The sequence below is a fragment of the Podarcis tiliguerta genome, assembly GCF_965153285.1.
Source record: "Podarcis tiliguerta genome assembly, chromosome: 16".
NCBI lineage: Eukaryota > Metazoa > Chordata > Lepidosauria > Squamata > Lacertidae > Podarcis > Podarcis tiliguerta.
In genome coordinates, this window is record NC_139549.1 from 35,857,815 (window position 1) to 35,875,099 (window position 17,285).

The 17,285-nt window shown below is 45.9% G+C and overlaps 1 protein-coding gene across 11 annotated transcripts in view; it reads left to right on the top strand.

Moving 5' to 3' along the window:
• Positions 1-17,285, top strand: part of RIMBP2 (RIMS binding protein 2) — a 276,487-nt gene that overhangs the window by 67,390 nt on the left and 191,812 nt on the right. For 9 of the 11 annotated variants that reach the window (XM_083418105.1, XM_083418106.1, XM_083418107.1 and 6 more), the window contains exon 2: positions 13,693-13,833. The gene's annotated coding sequence lies outside the window, so the exon portion shown is untranslated. Of the gene's footprint in view, positions 1-13,692; positions 13,834-17,285 lie in introns of those variants that run through there. The other 2 variants (XM_083418108.1, XM_083418101.1) reach the window with 1 other exon arrangement.

Sequence of the window (17,285 nt, forward strand, 5' to 3'; positions counted from 1 at the left end):
CAGGGTCTTTTCCAGGGAGTCTTCTCTTCTCATGAGGTGGCCAAAGTATTGGACCCTCAGCTTCAGGATCTGTCCTTCCAGTGAGCACTCAGGGCTGATTTCCTTCAGAATGGATAGGTTTGATCTTCTTGCAGTCCATGGGACTCTCAAGAGTCTCCTCCAGCACCATAATTCAAAAGCATCAGTTCTTCGGTGATTAGTCTTCTTTATGGTCCAGCTCTCACTTCCATACATCACTACTGGGAAAACGATAGTTTAAACTATATATAACTATACTATTCCCTCATAAGAGCATACAAATCGATATGGCTAATCCGACCCAACAACCCCTCAGCCCACAAACAAACGAATATTTATTCTGTACAGTGAAGATGCTACAAACATGCTATTCTGTCCAACAATGTAGAGGCTGCTACAGAGAAAACCCTTTCCTGGGCTGCCATTCCCCCTACCCCGCCTAAGGGTACCAACTCTACAATTCTATGATTCCACAGGTGAAATCCTATTGCCCTCTTTGCAGATCCGGGATAGTAAGAAAGGATATGGTTTTCAGGTAATTGCCATCCTTTGCAAATTGGAAAGCCCACATATCACCATTGTCATTTTTTATTTTTTTTTAAATGATCCAGTATTATCTTTGTTGTCCTTTCTGACCTGACTCATGGGTGATTTGTTGTTGTTCGTGGTAAAACACAGCTGGAGCACCAGCTGATGCCAGTGTGGACAAGCAAAGCGGTACTGAGCCTTTAAAAGCTTCTTGTGTCTTTAATTAAAAGCTTCCTGTTTATGGCTTCTAGTCATTTTATTGACTCTTATAGAGCACAGCTGGATAATCAGGGATGAGCAGCCTCTTAATTGCCCTTGAATAAGGTAAAAGGACCCCTGACCATTAGGTCCAGTCGCAGACGACTCTGGGGTTGCGGCGCTCATCTTGCTTTATTGGCCAAGGGAGATGGCGTACAGCTTCCGGGTCATGTGGCCAGCATGACTAAGCTGCTTCTGGCGAACCAGAGCAGTGCACCGAAACGCCGTTTACCTTCCCGCCAGAGTGGTACCTATTTATCTACTTGCACTTTGACATGCTTTCAAACTGCTAGGTTGGCAGGAGCAGGGACCGAGCAACGGGAGCTCATCCCGTCGCGGGGATTTGAACCACCGACCTTCTAATCAGCAAGTCCTAGGCTCTGTGGTTTAACCCACAGCACCCTTGAATAGTTTATTTTAATCTGCCTCCAAAGGCAGTATGTTTCTTAATACTATTTGTTGGAAACAGCAGGAGGGGAGAGTGTTCTTATACCCAGGTTCTGCTTTGAGACTTCATACAGGAATCTGATTGGCTACTGTGAGGAGAGGGGTCTGGGTTGACCACTGGCCTGATCCAGCTGGACTCTTCGTATGTTAAATTTCTGTTCTCTCCTGTTCTCTCCTGGAGTTTAAAGGAAGGTAAAGCTTTAGTTACTGATTACCACTGGGAGTGGCTGCCGGGACCACATAACACCGGTTATGAGAGATCTGCATTGGTTCCCAGTACGTTTCCAAGCACAATTCAAAGTGTTGGTGCTGACCTTTAAAGCCCTAAACGGCCTCAGTCCTGTACACCTGTAGGAGCATCTCCACCCCCATTGTTCTGCCCGGACACTGAGGTCCAGCGCCGAGGGCCTTCTGGCGGTTTCCTCATTGTGAGAAGTGAGGTTACAGGGATCAAACAGAGGGCCTTCTTGGTAGTGGCACCTGCCATGTGGAACGCCCTCCCATCAGATGTGAAGGAAATAAGCAGCTTTCCTATCTTTAAAAGACATCTGAAGGCAGCCCTGTTCAGGGACGTTTTTAATATTTAACGCTGTTCTGTTTTTAACACTTGATTGGGAGCTGCCCAGAGTGGCGGGGGAGACTCAGCCAGATGGGCGGGGTATAAAGAATAAATTATTATTATTATTATTATTATTACTACTACTACTACTACTACTACTATCATTATTGGTTCTTCCACCTTCTTTTCATTATAAAAATAACAAAATAGTGCTATTTCATGACAACAATGGCTAGGGTTGAAGGAAGTTTCTTAGGACAATAATATTGTCATTCTGCTGTTGTTTAGTCGTGTCCGACTCTTCGGGATCCCATGGACCAGAGCACGCCACAGCCTCCCGCAGTTTAGTCAAACAAGTCCCCCCAAATGCCAAGTTCCTCTGAACATTTTAATATCAACAGTGTAGTATTCAGGGCCGGCCCACCTGTGAGGCAAGGTGAGGTGACTGCCTCAGATAGCAGGATTCATTGGGGCAGCAGATCCTAATGCAGGCTTCCTCAGCCTCGGCCCTCCAGATGCTTTTGGCCTACAACTCCCATGATCCCTAGCTAGCAGGACCAATGGTCAGGGATGTTGGGACTTGTAGTCTCAAAACATCTGGAGGGCTGAGGTTGAGGAAGCCTGTCCTAATGTCAGTCAGTCTTCTCCCCTTGTTCCTGATGTAGATCTTCCCTTCTTCTCTGGCATGGAGGTGGGGTGCTATTTTGGGGTCTGTCAAAATGCCTTGGGCTGGCCCTGTTAGTACTCCACACATAATATTTTTATGCAGCTTGTATTTTGAATGCTCGCAGCAGAGCCTGTGGAAATTAATTTGGGTTTGCAATGAAGACCTCTTGAAATAACAATACCTCTAATCCCCCTTCCAAAATATAATATAAATCTGATTTTAATTTTTTGTTAAGCTTCTTGAAATGGATTATGCAAGAGGCTGGTGATATTTACATTGCACCATGTTCAGCTGCGTCTTCAGTAAAACGTTCTCTCTGCAGTAACTGTAGGTAAGGAGTCTGTGAAGAGCTCTTCCACGCTCATTTATTAACTTGCTTGTTGCCTTCTCCTTCATATTTCTTACACTTGCATCTTGTCCTTTTCACTAAGGCAGGCAGAGCCATAGTTTGAATCTCAAAACAATCTTCTGGGGGCGGTTTGACTTGAGAGATGTCAATTTGTTCTCAAGCTACCCAGCACTGCTTCATGGCTGGGTGGAGATATAACCCCCCCCCCCACTCTCTCCAGGACTTTGGGGAACATCAAAAAAGACTAGTAAGTGGAGACTAAGAGAATTCGGGGGGGGGGGGGTAGCAGAGCAAAGCAATGTCAGTGTGATCTACTGGATAGAGGCTCAAGAGAAAGAGAAACAGTTTCAATCTCCACTCAGACACAAACCTCATGGGATAATCCAAGTCACTTTCTCTTAGCCATGGGTAGGCAAATATAAGGCAGGATCAGGCCCAATTGCCTTCTGGATCTGGCCCGCAGATGGTCTGGGAATCGCTGCGTGGATTGTCAGTGTACACGTTCTTTCCCTCTCACTCACACGGCGGTGGCGCCTCCTCCCTCCCTCCTCCTGGCTTCTCCCTGCCCTGCCTAGAGTAGGAAGGGGGCTGGGCTTTGTTGGTGCCAGCAGCAGCAGCCGCCATTTTAAGCAGCCCCTCTCCAGAGCCCTTTCGCGCACCTGGCCGAGGGAGATGCTCAAACCTGGAGCCCTGCTGGTTCACTACATAGACTCAGTTGTGCACACAGCTTTCCTGCATTAAAGGTAAAGGTAAAGGGACCCCTGACCATTAGGTCCAGTCGTGGCCAACTCTGGGGTTGCGGCGCTCATCTCGCTTTATTGGCCAAGGGAGCCGGTGTTTGTCTGCAGACAGTTTTTCCGGGTCATGTGGCCAGCATGACTAAGCCGCTTCTGGAGAACCAGAGCAGCGCATGGAAACGCCGTTTACCTTCCCGCCGGAGCGGTACCTATTTATCTACTTGTACTTTGACGTGCTTCCGAACTGATAGGTTGGCAGGAGCAGGGACCGAGCAACGGGAGCTCACCCCGTCACGGGGATTCGAACCACCAACCTTCTGATTGGCAAGTCCTAGGCTCTGTAGTTTAACCCACAGCGCCACCCGCATCGCTTTTCCTTCATTACTTTCCTGCATTACATGAATCCTGGCAGCTCTGGATGTGACTCAGAACTAGACCAGGCTTTTCCAATGGATAGGTGAATCCTAAATAGAAATAAGGTTTCACTCTTGGGTCATTTTTGGGAACAGTTTCTGGAAACCTTTGGCTTGTGTCCACCCTACACTATATCACCAGCTGGAACTTCCTTCTTTCCTGTACAGGCTCTCCATTTTGCCATCTGCTGCCAATTTAACATCTCTCTGTGCTGGCAGCTTTCTTATGCCTTGTTTACTTTGCCTTAAAGAAAAAATAAATCAATAGGCAGGAGTTTTAAAGAGAAGTATCTCTAAAACAATTAAGCTCTTGAGGAAGAAAGCCACAATTCCCTCTAGGGTGCTCTGGAAGCATCGGGTCTCACTTGTAGAGCGGAAAAGGGTTTTGTGTTGTTGTTGTTTTCGTTTTAATTTTGAATAGGGATCACAGTTCAGGGGCAGAGGGCATATGCAGAAGGTCCTGGGTGCAGATGCTGGTATCTCCTGTTATAAAAGGATCTCGGGTGTCAGTGCTGGGAAAGACCTGAGACTTTAGTGAGTGGCTGCCAGTCAGAACAGACGGTACTGGGCGACATAAACCTATGGTCAGACTCTGGGTAAGGCATTGCTATTAATTGTTGTTGTTTCTGGTTAGACTTGATAGCTGCCAATTAAACTGATGGCTCCAAGCGACTTGCAACATATCTATCTATCTATCTATCTATCTATCTATCTATCTATATCTATCTATCAATCTATCAATCTATCATCTATCTATCTATCTATCTATCTATCTATCTATCTATCTATCTATATCTATCTATCTATCATCTATCATCTATCTATCTATCTATCTATCTATCTATCTATCATCATCTATCTGTCTATCTATCTATCTATCATCTATCTATCTATCTATCATCTATCTATCTATCTATCTATCATCTATCATCTGTCTATCTATCTATCATCTATCTATCTATCTATCTATATCTATCTATATCTATCTATCTATCTATCTATCTATCTATCTATATCTATCTATCTATCATCTAGCTATCATCTATCTATCATCTATCTATCTATCTATCTATCTATCTCTATCTATCTATCTATCTATCATCTATCTATATCTATCTATCTATCTATCATCTATCTATCTATCTATTATCTATCTATCGCTCAATAGACACATTATAATATTGACACATCAATGCAATTCATAAAAAAGGCATGCATCCTTGACAGCATTTCACCTGTGAAAGTCAGGCCTTGTGTCTGATTTTTGCCCTTGGGTCAAGCATCTTTGCCTGGGCCACCCTGTGTTGCGGACAACAGGTTATGTGGCACAGGTCTCGGTAACCTTTCAGACTGCAGAGTTGAAGAGGCACATGTTGGCCAGGGAAATTAAGGCAGGTGTGTTATGCACGTCTGCATCTGCATAATGGCAGGGAGGCCCACTTGCCCAAATCAGATGATCTGCTGGGCTTATATAACTTCAAGAATTGCTGCGTGGACTTCCTTGTTTCCTCTTTCCCTCTCCTTTCCCTTTTGCATTGTGTCTATGAGATGGTAAGACTTTATTGTTCATCTCTGTCCAGTGCTTAGGACTGGTTGTTGTTGTTGATGCTTTATAAGTTGCTATTGTTCCTAATAATAATAATAATTAGGGCCCCTTTTCTTCTTTCTCAGTGTTTACCATGGATGTCACTTCAATGGCATTATTGTTGTTGTTGTTGTTTATAAGCTTGCACCCTGGGAAAGTCACTTCAGTGCTGCAAACACAATGGTTTGACTTCACCCCTGGAGGCACACTCCGTTGTCTCTCTCTCTCGAGAGATGGATGCCAATAACAACATTATTATTGTATATTTGTTTGTACTTCCGTCTTTTTTCCCCTGGCAGGGACTCAAGGTGGCTTGCAGATAAAAATAAGGACAGCCAAAATGGTATTTATGCTGTGAAGCCATCTGATTTTTGTTTTGTTTTATAGTCATAGTAAGAGTAATATTATCTTTTTGGATTGAACACAGTGTTTATGTGTCTACGGCTGCAGGAGTCTTGGGCTCATGTGCTCCTATTGCCTCTTCTCAGGGAACGGAAATCGGAAGGATCTGCTTTCGCTTTTGAACTAATCAGTCTTTCTCATTTCATCCAAACAGTGATTCATTTAAAGAAGCCACGATCAAATTGTGATTTGTGTTCCTTGTTTTTCCCTCTAACCATAATGGAAACTAACCAGAGTTCTCTGGACTTTTAGATGTAAAGGAGGATCTCAGGTTAGTTTTGAACATGGCAACTGGTGCTTCCCCTCTCCTTCTAGTGGGGAGGGCACATGTTTGAGGCTCCTTTTTGTCTTGCTAAACCATAATTTGGTGTTGCATCTGAACTAATCGACTGGTGTTCATTCTCTCTGGAACAAAGAAAGCCAAATCAGATCTTTGGTCCATCTAGCTCATTGTTGTTGACACTGGTTGGCAGCTGTTTTGCATCACTTGGGGCAGGAGTCCTTCCCAACCCTTTCTGGAGATTAAATTTGAGATGTTTTCATGAAAGACTCTGTCAATTTAGCTCAATATGGTCTACACTGACTGACAGCCACACCTTAGGTGGGCTTCTTTCTTTCCCCTAACTGGAGATGGAAGGGATTAACGCTGGGATTGATTGCATGCGGAGAGCATGTTGTCCACCGCTCAGCTTGCAGCGCTTGCAATAGCAACCAAGGCATATTTGGTATAATCCATTCCTTTGAAAACTGTGCTTGGCGTCTCAGGCTGGGGTGGGCAGTAATCAAGGTGAGAGTCTGCTGTGCTCTGCAAAGCCTGAGAAATGTGATACAAGCAAGATTCATTCCAACGTCACCTTTCCATGCCGACACAATATATCCAGGAGTGCACCGGTGGATTGATAGCTTTGTAATTGCTGACATTTTTTCCCTGCTTGGTTGAGCATCATTCTCTGTTTCGTTCTCCAGCTACCAATTTCCTTGGCTGTGGTGCATTTGTCACTGTAGGAAGTAAAGAGCAAACAGAAAGAAAACAGGCAAAGTGCTCCCCACTAAATTATTTTAGAATTTGCCCAATAAGCAGCAAAGGTGGCAGGTTCCTTTTTAAAAAAAAGCAATATACTATAATGCAGCCGATTTGAGAAACACTGCAATTAAGTAGGGTTTTGTTGCTTTTCAAAGCTATTGTTGGCATCCATCTGTCTCAAGAGACAATGGAGTGCACCTCCGGGAGTGAAGTCAAACGACTGTGTTAGCAGCTCTGAAGTGACCTCCCTGGGGCGCAAATGTGAATGGAGATTCTGGACTGGCCAGAAAATAAGGCTCCCCTCTTGGCCATGATGTGCTCCAAAGGAAAGCAGAGCAATACATTTGGCACCAGCTTGGCTGCAGGAGTTGCTGGAAGGAGGTGTACAAGGCGCCATCCAACCACTTCAGGGACTCTACTCTGAATTTCTGTAGGGTTTACTCCATGGGTAGGCAAACTAAGGCCCGGGGGCCGGATCCAGCCCAATCGCCTTCTAAATCTGGCCTGTGGACAGTCTGGGAATCAGCATGTTTTGATATGAGTAGAATGTGTCCTTTTATTTAAAATGCATCTCTGGGTTATTTGTGGGTCCTGCCTGGTGTTTTTACATGAGTAGACTGTGTGTTGTTATTTAAAATACGTATCTGGGTTATTTGTGGGGCATAGGAATTCATCATTTCCCCCCCCCCCAAAAAAAAAATATAGTCCGGCCCACCACATAGTCTGAGAGACGGTGGACCAGCCCCCTGCTGAAAAAGTTTGCTGACCCCTGGCTTACTCCTTAGCCTTTTCTTCTCCTGAGGATATCCCACAAGGCAGTGGAAGTTTAGGATCAGAGTTTGCATTCTCCTAGAATTTCATTCCTGAGGTGTGGCTGTTGCTTCTAGGAGCCATGGGTGACAGGTGGGTGTAGGGTGGGAGCCAGAGGTGGATCAACCGCCCCAGAAGGATCACAACATGTCCCTCACCAGAGGTACTATCCTTGCCATAATACTCCACAATGGTAAAGGTAAACCATTAGGTCCAGTTCTGACCGACTCTGGGGTTGTGGCACTCATCTCTCTTTATTGGCCAAGGGAGCCGGCGTACAGCTTCTGGGTCATGTGGCCAGCATGGCTAAGCCACCTCTGGTGAACCAGAGCAGTGCACGTAAATGCCGTTTACCTTCCCTCCGGAACAGTACCTATTTATCTACTTGCACTTTGACGTGCTTTTGAACTGCTAGGTTGGCAGGAGCAGGGACTGAGCAACGGGAGCTCACCCTGTTGCGGGGATTTGAACCGCCGACCTTCTGATCGGCAAGTCCTAGGCTCAGTGGTTTAACCCACAGAGCCACCCACGTCCCTTTTTATAATACTCCATACACCCCACTATATTATTTTATCTTCACGGCTGCCAGAATACCCTCTAGAGCAGGAGCTCTCCAACTCCCCCCCCCCCACGGACCCCTTGAAAATTTCTGATGGTCTTGGCAAACCACTTAATAATTCATCAATTAATTGCTTCTTTTATTTCTTGTACAGTGGAACCTTGGTTTTCGAATGTAATCCGTTCCGGAAGACCGTTCGACTTCTGAAACGTTCGAAAATCGAAGATCAGTGGGTGGTTGGCAAAATCCGTTGAGAAAAAAGAAAAACATGCAGCGGAAGCCGTTCAACTTCCAAGGAGCGTTCAAAAACGGAAGCAACTACTTCCGGGTTTTTGGGCTGAGGCTTCCAAAACATTCGGCTTCCGAGACGCTCAAAAACCGAGGTTCCACTGTATTATATTACAATCTTCATCCCTTAAGATTCAAACTGTGATGCAACGAAGTACAATATAAAAAGTTAAAGAAGTGGCAAAATGAAATTGAAGATAAATATTAATATTTACTGCAGACATCCTGCAATACTTTCTGAGACTTTTTAAATTGCCCACCCTCAAACTCCAGACCACCCCCGGAAACATCATACATACATCACAGAAGGGGGGGTATCCCAGGACCACCTCCCCCAATACATCAGACATACATCACAGGGGGCAGTCTAAAACAGAATTCTGAGTGTGTTATCTCCTGTCTGGCAGGTTGTTGTTGTTGTTTACTCGTTTAGTTGTGTCCGACTCTTTGTGACCCCATGGACCAGAGCACGCCAGGCACTTCTGTCTTCCACTGCCTCCCGCAGTTTGGTCAGACTCATGTTTGTAGCTTCGAAGACACTATCCAACCATCTTGTCCTCTGTCGTCCCCTTCTCCTTGTGCCCTCCATCTTTCCTAGCATCAGGGTCTTTTCCAGGGAGTCTTCTCTTCTCATGAGGTGGCCAAAGTATTGGAGCCTCAGCTTCACGATCTGTTCTTCCAGTGAGCACTCAGGGCTGATTTCCTTAAGAATGGATGCGTTTGATCTTCTTGCAGTCCATGGAACTCTCAAGAGTCTCCTCCAGTACCATAATTCGAAAGCATCCATTCTTCTGCGATCAGCCTTCTTTATGGTCCAGCTCTCACTTCCATGTCTGGCAGGTTACCTGATTGCATTATCTGCATTTTGGCCTCTCTTTTGTTATTGTAACTTCTTAATTCCTGAATCCAGGTCACAGGTCACAGGCTCACCCTATTCACACCTTAAATGTGCCCTTCAGGCAGGATTTGTGAGCACAGAGACAAAGGGGAGGTTTTTCCCATTTCCTTCGACCTTGCAGATAAATATTTGAGGTCATTTTGGGAGAGAGAAAATGGTTTCAGGACTTTTCTGTGGGTTTCAGACATGTGATTTACATATTTTTATGTGTTTGCTTGGTATATTTATGAGCATCTATTTTATACAGTGGTACCTTAGGTTACAGATGCTTCAGGTTACAGACGCTTCAGGTTACAGATTCTGCTAACCCAGAAATAGTACCTCAGGTGAAGAACTTTGCTTCAGGATGAGAACAGAAATCGTGCAGCGGCGGTGCAGCGGCAGCAGCAGGCCCCATTAGCTATAGTGGTACCTCAGGTTAAGAACAGTTTCAGGTTAAGAACGGACCGCCGGGTTGAATTAAGTTCTTAACCCAAGGTACCACTGTATACCTCCCATCAACCCTGAGCACTGCCCATTCTGATGGCAGCTGGAGTCCAGCAACATATGGAGGGCACCAGGTTGGGGGTGGTGTGTTTGACAGATGATTTCTGTCTAGGGATTCAGGCAACAGTCTTACCTAGTCCTATCTTGAGATGCTGAGGATTGAATTTGGGATCTCCCGAATTCAAAACATGTCCTCTTCCCCACTGAGCTACAGGAGCTGAGTCTCATGCATTGAACTAACTTGCAAAATATTTGCATATACAGTGGTACCTCAGGTTAAGTACTTAATTCGTTCCGGAGGTCCGTACTTAACCTGAAACTCTTCTTAACCTGAAGCACCACTTTAGCTAATGGGGCCTCCTGCTGCCGCCGCGCTGCCGGAGCACGATTTCTGTTCTCATCCTGAAGCAAAGTTCTTAACCTGAGGTACTATTTCTGGGTTAGCGGAGTCTGTAACCTGAAGCGTCTGTAACCCAAGGTACCACTGTAGTCCTCTGATATTAGAATATTTAATATCAGCACCACCTGCAATGGTGCCGGTCTTTCAAGCATAGTTGTTGCTGCCTCCTTCTCGCCCTGCCCCCTTACAGGTAAAACAATCTGTTGTTGTTATTATTACTATCAAAGCAGTGTATCTTTATCTGCCTGTTTCATTAGGGCTGAATGGATCCCAGCGGTTGAGTTACGGTCTTTATTCAGTTGATACAAAAGCAGCCAGTGGTAGGCCTATGAATAAATGAACAGGTTTGCCATCCTGTGCCTCTAGCATGGAGATGGAAAGTGGCACAGGGCCACCTCTCAATATTATTAGAGGAGCTGATAAAAACTTGGCAGGCTCGTTCCAAGTGAACTGGCATCGGGGGAAGTAATTTCACATGGCATTGGTGCTGGAGTGTTAAAGCACCAGAGAGATGAAACAGAGCTGGTGTTTTTGCTAATAGACAAGATTTAAGAATGTAGATATTAGGTGCTTGCCCTGTTCCTTTTGCTGATGAAAAGCCTACAAACGTACCCAGGTTTTCAGGGTTTTATAGCGGGCTCTTGGTGCACATCCTGCCATCTCACTCACAGTCATACATGGCCAATAGCCTGCTATATTTGACTTGGTGGGTCACACGGGTTGCGGGTCACTGAGCTGATCAACAGAATCTCTGTGTGCTTTCAATGCTGGTGTGTAATCCTTGCTGACTGAAGAGCGGAGTCTCTCTCCTCTCGTATTAGTTACCAATATCATGTCTTACTTAGTTTGCTAATTAGAAAGCTTGCCTCTGGTCTTGTACTGAAGACCTCCTATATTGTATGAGATAATTATGTTGCATGCTTTTTTTGTGTTGTACACCAGGTTTTAATTATTTGGGGATGCCTTGCATCGCGAAGGGTTTTGAGCAATGGATCCAAACTACAAGAAAGAAGATTCCACCTAAACATTAGGAAAAACTTCCTGACAGTAAGAGCTGTTCGACAGTGGAATTTGCTGCCAAGGAGTGTGGTGGAGTCTCCTTCTTTGGAGGTCTTTAAGCAGAGGCTTGACAACCATATGTCAGGAGTGCTCTGATGGTGTTTCCTGCTTGGCAGGGGGTTGGACTCGATGGACCTTGTGGTCTCTTCCAACTCTATGATTCTATGATTCTTTGAGATGTGGTGATGCTCGAACCTCTTCCAATCTATGCCCCATCCCGAGGGACGAGGGTAGGGTGAGCAGGGATTACCCACCTCCTTCACTGGTGTTGTGCAATGCCAGGTCTATAGGCAATAAAACCGCCACCATGCGAGACTTTTTTTTATCTCGCTGGGGGTTGACTTGGCTTGTGTGACGGAGACCTGGGTGTGTGAAGGTAAAATAGTTGCCCTGCATGAGATAGCACCCCCAGGTTTCTCCGTCCTCCACCAGTCGCGGACTGTGGGTCCGGGGGAAGGGGTAGCATTGTTAATCCGGGAGGATTGCTCTTTCAGGGCTCTGCCATTACCATCAATCTCCAGCATTGAATGTGTTGGTCTAGTGTGGGGCACCAAGGAGAGCTTGGCTGTCTGGCTGGTGTACCGACCACCTAGCACACCAGCAGCCACCCTGTCAGGCCTGTTGGATGTGGTGGCAGGCTGGGCCTTGGAATTCCCTAACCTACTGGTTTTGGGAGACTTCAGCGTCCATGCTGATGCCACCCCCTCCTCACGGGCTCTGGACCTGGTGTCTTCCATGGCGGCATTAGGGATCTCCGAGTTTGTTTTGGGTCCCACACACCAAGCAGGCCACACGCTGGATTTGAATTTTTGATGCGGGTATAGATGTGATTATGTTCTCACTTGTGGAAGTGCCATGGTCTGATCACTATGCTCTGAAAGCCAGGATTGACTTCCCACCCCCATCCTGCTTGGGTGGCGAGCCTATTTGGGCTCACCCGCGAAGGCTGATGGATCCTGATGGATTTTGTCAGGCCTTGCGGGACCCTGCTCCCCCTGGCGGCTCACTAGATGAGCTTGTCGAGAACTAGAATAACCGGCTCTTGGCAGCCATCAATGAGATTGCACCGAAGCACCCTCTGCGACACCGCCGAAACCGGACCCCCTGGTTTACTGAGGAGTTCCGGAAAATGAAGCGGGACCTCAGACAGCTAGAGTGAGCAAAGAAAAAAGGGGGGGAAATCTGTTTGATTGTTTCCTCTGATTGGCAAACATGGCTCTCCATGGTCTTTAGTGTACACGACTTTCACATTACCTGCCCCCTGATTTTAAGAAAGACAAAGGGCAGGTCCACACAAGGGCAGGACCCCAATTTCAGTTCACAGTTTAATCCCCAGTTCCCCAAACCAAACAGCCATTTGATGTTGCTTCTCTAAGTCCCAAGAGACCCAAACCGCTTCATGCTTGAGCATTCAGAGTTCCAGATATTCCTGGACTTTTTGCAATAAGGAAAGCATTGGAGACAGTTTGGGGTAACCATTGCTTGATATGAAATTGTATAGCCTCTCAAACAAATCAGAACAAATGCTCAATAAACAGACAACCATGTATAACTTCCCCCACAAACTTTGTGCAAACAAACTGGTCCAATCCATTAACAGGTCAACCGAATGCGGCCATATTGCATGTTTGTAGCGTGCAGTGTTTGTTGTTTTGTTTTGTTTGTTTTAGTGATGCACATGAGCAAACATGCACATTGCCAAAAACAAAGCACAAAAAGAAGTGTATATGTTTGTGTGTGTGCGTGTGTGTGTGTGTGTGCAGGGGAGAGAGACATAAAGGAACTAGAGCGCTATGGCACACAAAGCATTCTGAAATCCTAAACACAGTGTTTCAGAAACAAGCCCTACTGAACTTGGTGGGACTTACTGTAAACATGCTCAGGGTTGTATTATAAATGGAAAAATGGGGGATATCTCAGTGCTTAGGTTGCACACACTTCAGAAGTAAGATTGGATTCAGAACTTGAAAATATGGGAAGAATGTATAGGGATCAGTTGTCTAGCAATGGAGCTTATTTTTGCCGTTGCTTGTATTTGAACAGACATGTGGTATTTAAAAGCACTCTATAAGCTATACGATTGCAAAAGCAAACAGCCCCATGGAAAGATAACCTAGTGTACGGCTTGTTATATTCCCGACCCCCTCATAAATGGAAGATTTGAACTCTTATATTTCCTTCCGTTCTTCTCTTTCCTCCTCACAGTTTGGAAATGAGCTACCGTACTTACAACCTGCAGTGCCACAGAAAACATTTGGTCGGATCCATATTTTAGAAGAGAAGAACCAGGCTTTTCAGTCTAATGTCACCACACTAACCCAAGAGAATCATCAGTGCAGCTTCTTAGTAAGTCATCAGTTTTAAATTTTCTTTTCCCGTTTTTGGATTTTCTCGGCTTGCTTGGAGGCAAATGTAATTTAGCAGTTCAAGTGTAACTGTCAGAACTCTTTCTCGAGCTCCTCTTACAGCTTTCTCCCCCCCCCGCCCACCTCCCCAGACATGTATTGTTATGTACAACGCTTTGATTCCTTGTTTTTCTACTAGAGGGCAATATGAAATGGAACATTTCATAGCTGTAATATTGCTTTATTGTGTGAAAGGGCAGCTCATACTCTGAACGGCAGTGATTAATCTTGTTTCTGATTTTAAACAATCTTTTGCTAAGCTCCGGTATTACATTTGGATTGGGGGTGTCATTCAAATCACTGTAGCAGGTGAGGTTTTCAAGTTGATGTCTCTGTTTGCCAGTCAAGCAATGCTCTGTGAAATATGAAGGTTTGCGAATCTGGCTGTTTTGATGGAAACATGCACAATGTTCGTCAACAAAATTACAAGCAAATGTGCCTAAGCGCAGAGGGGCAGGAGACGACTTGGCAAAAGCTCTTTTCCCATGGATCGTTGCCCCGTGCTGAGCCTGTTCTGATTTAGTATTTAGTATTTTATATCCTGCCTTATATCCCAAGGTGTGTTGGCATTTTCCTAAACTCATTCATGAAACAGTCATGCAATACTACATGAAAACATCAGAAAGCAGCACAATATCTCTCTCACAGTGCATTAAAAGCCTTGGGTGAACAAAACCATTTTAGCTTATCTGAAAACTCAGAAGTGTGGGTGCTAGCTAGGCTCATGGGAGCTCCATGAGCAAGACACTTCCCAACCGCAGGACCAGACGGCTCTTATCAGAATGCTGCAGTGCAATTGCTGACAGGAGTGAGGCTTTGTCAGCATGTAAAGCCTGAGCTCAGAGGTCTGCACTGGTTGGCGATTGGCTACCGGGCTGTGTTCTAGGTGTTACTGTTAGAATATAAAGCCCTTAATAAGTTGGGACCAGTCCCCTTGCGAGATCCCCTTACCCTGTATGTACCCACTCAACTGCTTTGATTGACAAAACTGGCACTACTACAGGTGTTACACAATACCTGCACCACATCTGTAAGAACTCAATCATTTAGCATGGCAGCACCTGAACTTCGGAACTCCCTGCGTATTGATATCAGGCAAGCATCTTCACTGTACAGTGGTACCTCGGGTTACATACGCTTCAGGTTACAGACTCGGCTAACCCAGAAATAGTACCTCGGATTAAGAACTTTGCTTCAGGATGAGAACAGAAATCGTGCTTCAGCAGCGCAGCGGCAGCAGGAGCCCCATTAGCTAAAGTGGTGCTTCAGGTTAAGAACAGTTTCAGATTAAGAATGGACCTCCAAAAAAAATTAAGTTCTTAACCTGAGGTACCACTGTATTCTTATTTAGATATTCTCACTTAGACAAACCTACCTAGATATTTAGAAAGTTTGCATGAATCTTAATTAGTTTTAGCCTATTCTATTACTGTTTAAACTTTCTGTACATTTTAACTTATGGTTGTTAGTGATAATTTTACTGTTTTATCTTCCACCTTTTTCCCTGACGGGATTCAAGGTGGCTTACAAATTAAAAATAAGAACCACTAAAAACACGTAAAAGAATATCATTTAGAAACAATTAAACATTGACAGAATTAGATCGATCAATCATTCGATGATGGTAGATGATGATGATGATAGATAGATAAAGGAAAAGGTAAAGGGACCCCTGACCATTAGGTCCAGTCGTGGCCGACTCTGGGGTTGCGGCGCTCATCTTGCTTTATTGGCCGAGGGAGCTGGCGTACAGCTTTTGGATCATGTGGCCAGCATGACTAAGCCGCTTCTGGCGAACCAGAGCAGCGCACAGAAACACTGTTTACCTTCCCACTGGAGTGGTACCTATTTATCTACTTGCACTTTGACGCGCTTTCGAACTTCTAGGTTGGCAGGAGCAGGGACCGAGCAACGGGAGCTCACCCCGTCGCGGGGATTCGAACTGCGACTTTCTGATCAGCAAGCCCTAGGCTCTGTGATTTAACCCACAGCGCCACCCGCATCCCTTGATAGATAGATATAATCTCTTAAAATCATACAAATAAGTACAATAGAAACAGCACAGCACCAACCCTTTCATTAAAAGCAGTCAGTTCCCCAAAGCCTGTTGGAACAAGAAGCTCTTCACTAGACAACAAGGAGGGAGACAGTCTAGCTTCTCCAGGGAGGGAGTCCCAAAGTCTGGGAGCAGCCACTGAGAAGGCCCTCTCCTTCGCCCCCACCAGGCATGTCTGTGTGGGTGGTGGGACCAAAAGAAGGGCCTCCCCTGAATATCTCAGAACGTGGGCAGCTTCATAATAGCCCCCAGCAACAGCTGGAGGGCTGCAGACACCCCCCCCATTCCCAGTGTATAGGCATGAGGCCTGCTCCTTCTTCCCCCAGTCAGGTACACTGGTGCCCCCAGCTGCGAAGGGTGCTGCCCTGTGGGTTGGAAGCTGCAGGCTAAGCACTCCTCCCGCCCCCCTGCCCACTTCTTTCCAAGTAGAGGATAAAGCTGAATGAATGCATATTAAATAAGCTAACAAGCCAGTCCTGAAAACAAAATCAGCAGTTTCCCAAGCTCCAGATGCAGCTCCTTTCTCTCCTCCCCCCCCCCCATCAACTTTGGCATTTTCTCTGCACAAAGCACTATCGCTGCTCCTTCTCCCCCCCCCCCCTTTAAGAACCTTGGCAAATAACACACTTGGCTTGATGTCTGAAGAGAAGAACGCGATTAAGGTGGGGGAAATTATATTGCAGCTCCAAACCCCAATTGAATGAGTTGACTTAGCGGAAATTTTGCATGGTCAATTTTCCAGCCATGAATACAGCCCAAATGCCTGGGGAATTAGGCTTGCCACGCTCAATAATAACCCTTAAAACCTGCCACTTGCCAGAGATAACGGAGGCCTGTGATCTTGCAGTTCGGAGTCGTGCGTCAGTGGGGCTGCTTAGCTACACAAGGCTAATGGCAGGTTGGGAGAGACCAAATAATGACACGGGGACCAGGCAGGAAGCTCACACCCAGTCTCTCACAGGGAAGCTTTCCTTTTTCGACAGGCCAGCGGAGGAAACCGGAGCGGAAGCCTGTGGACTGCAGATTAATGATGTAGGTTTCTTGGATAAATCTGAAAGGCGGCTGCTGCTGCAGGCGGGGTTTGTTGTCAAATTTATGAGGACAGTAACTTCCTATTATGCAGAAATGGGTAAGCTGCGCCTCTTCAAATGTTGCCGGACTCCATCGGCCCCAGCCAGTTTAGCCGGCCTGCGGGCAGGGATAAGGGGAGTTGTAGTCTAGCACGCGGGTGGCGCTGTGGGTAAAACCTCAGCGCCTAGGACTTGCCGATCGCATGGTCGGCGGTTCGAATCCCCGTGGCGGGGTGAGCTCCCATCGTTTGGTCCCAGCTCCTGCCC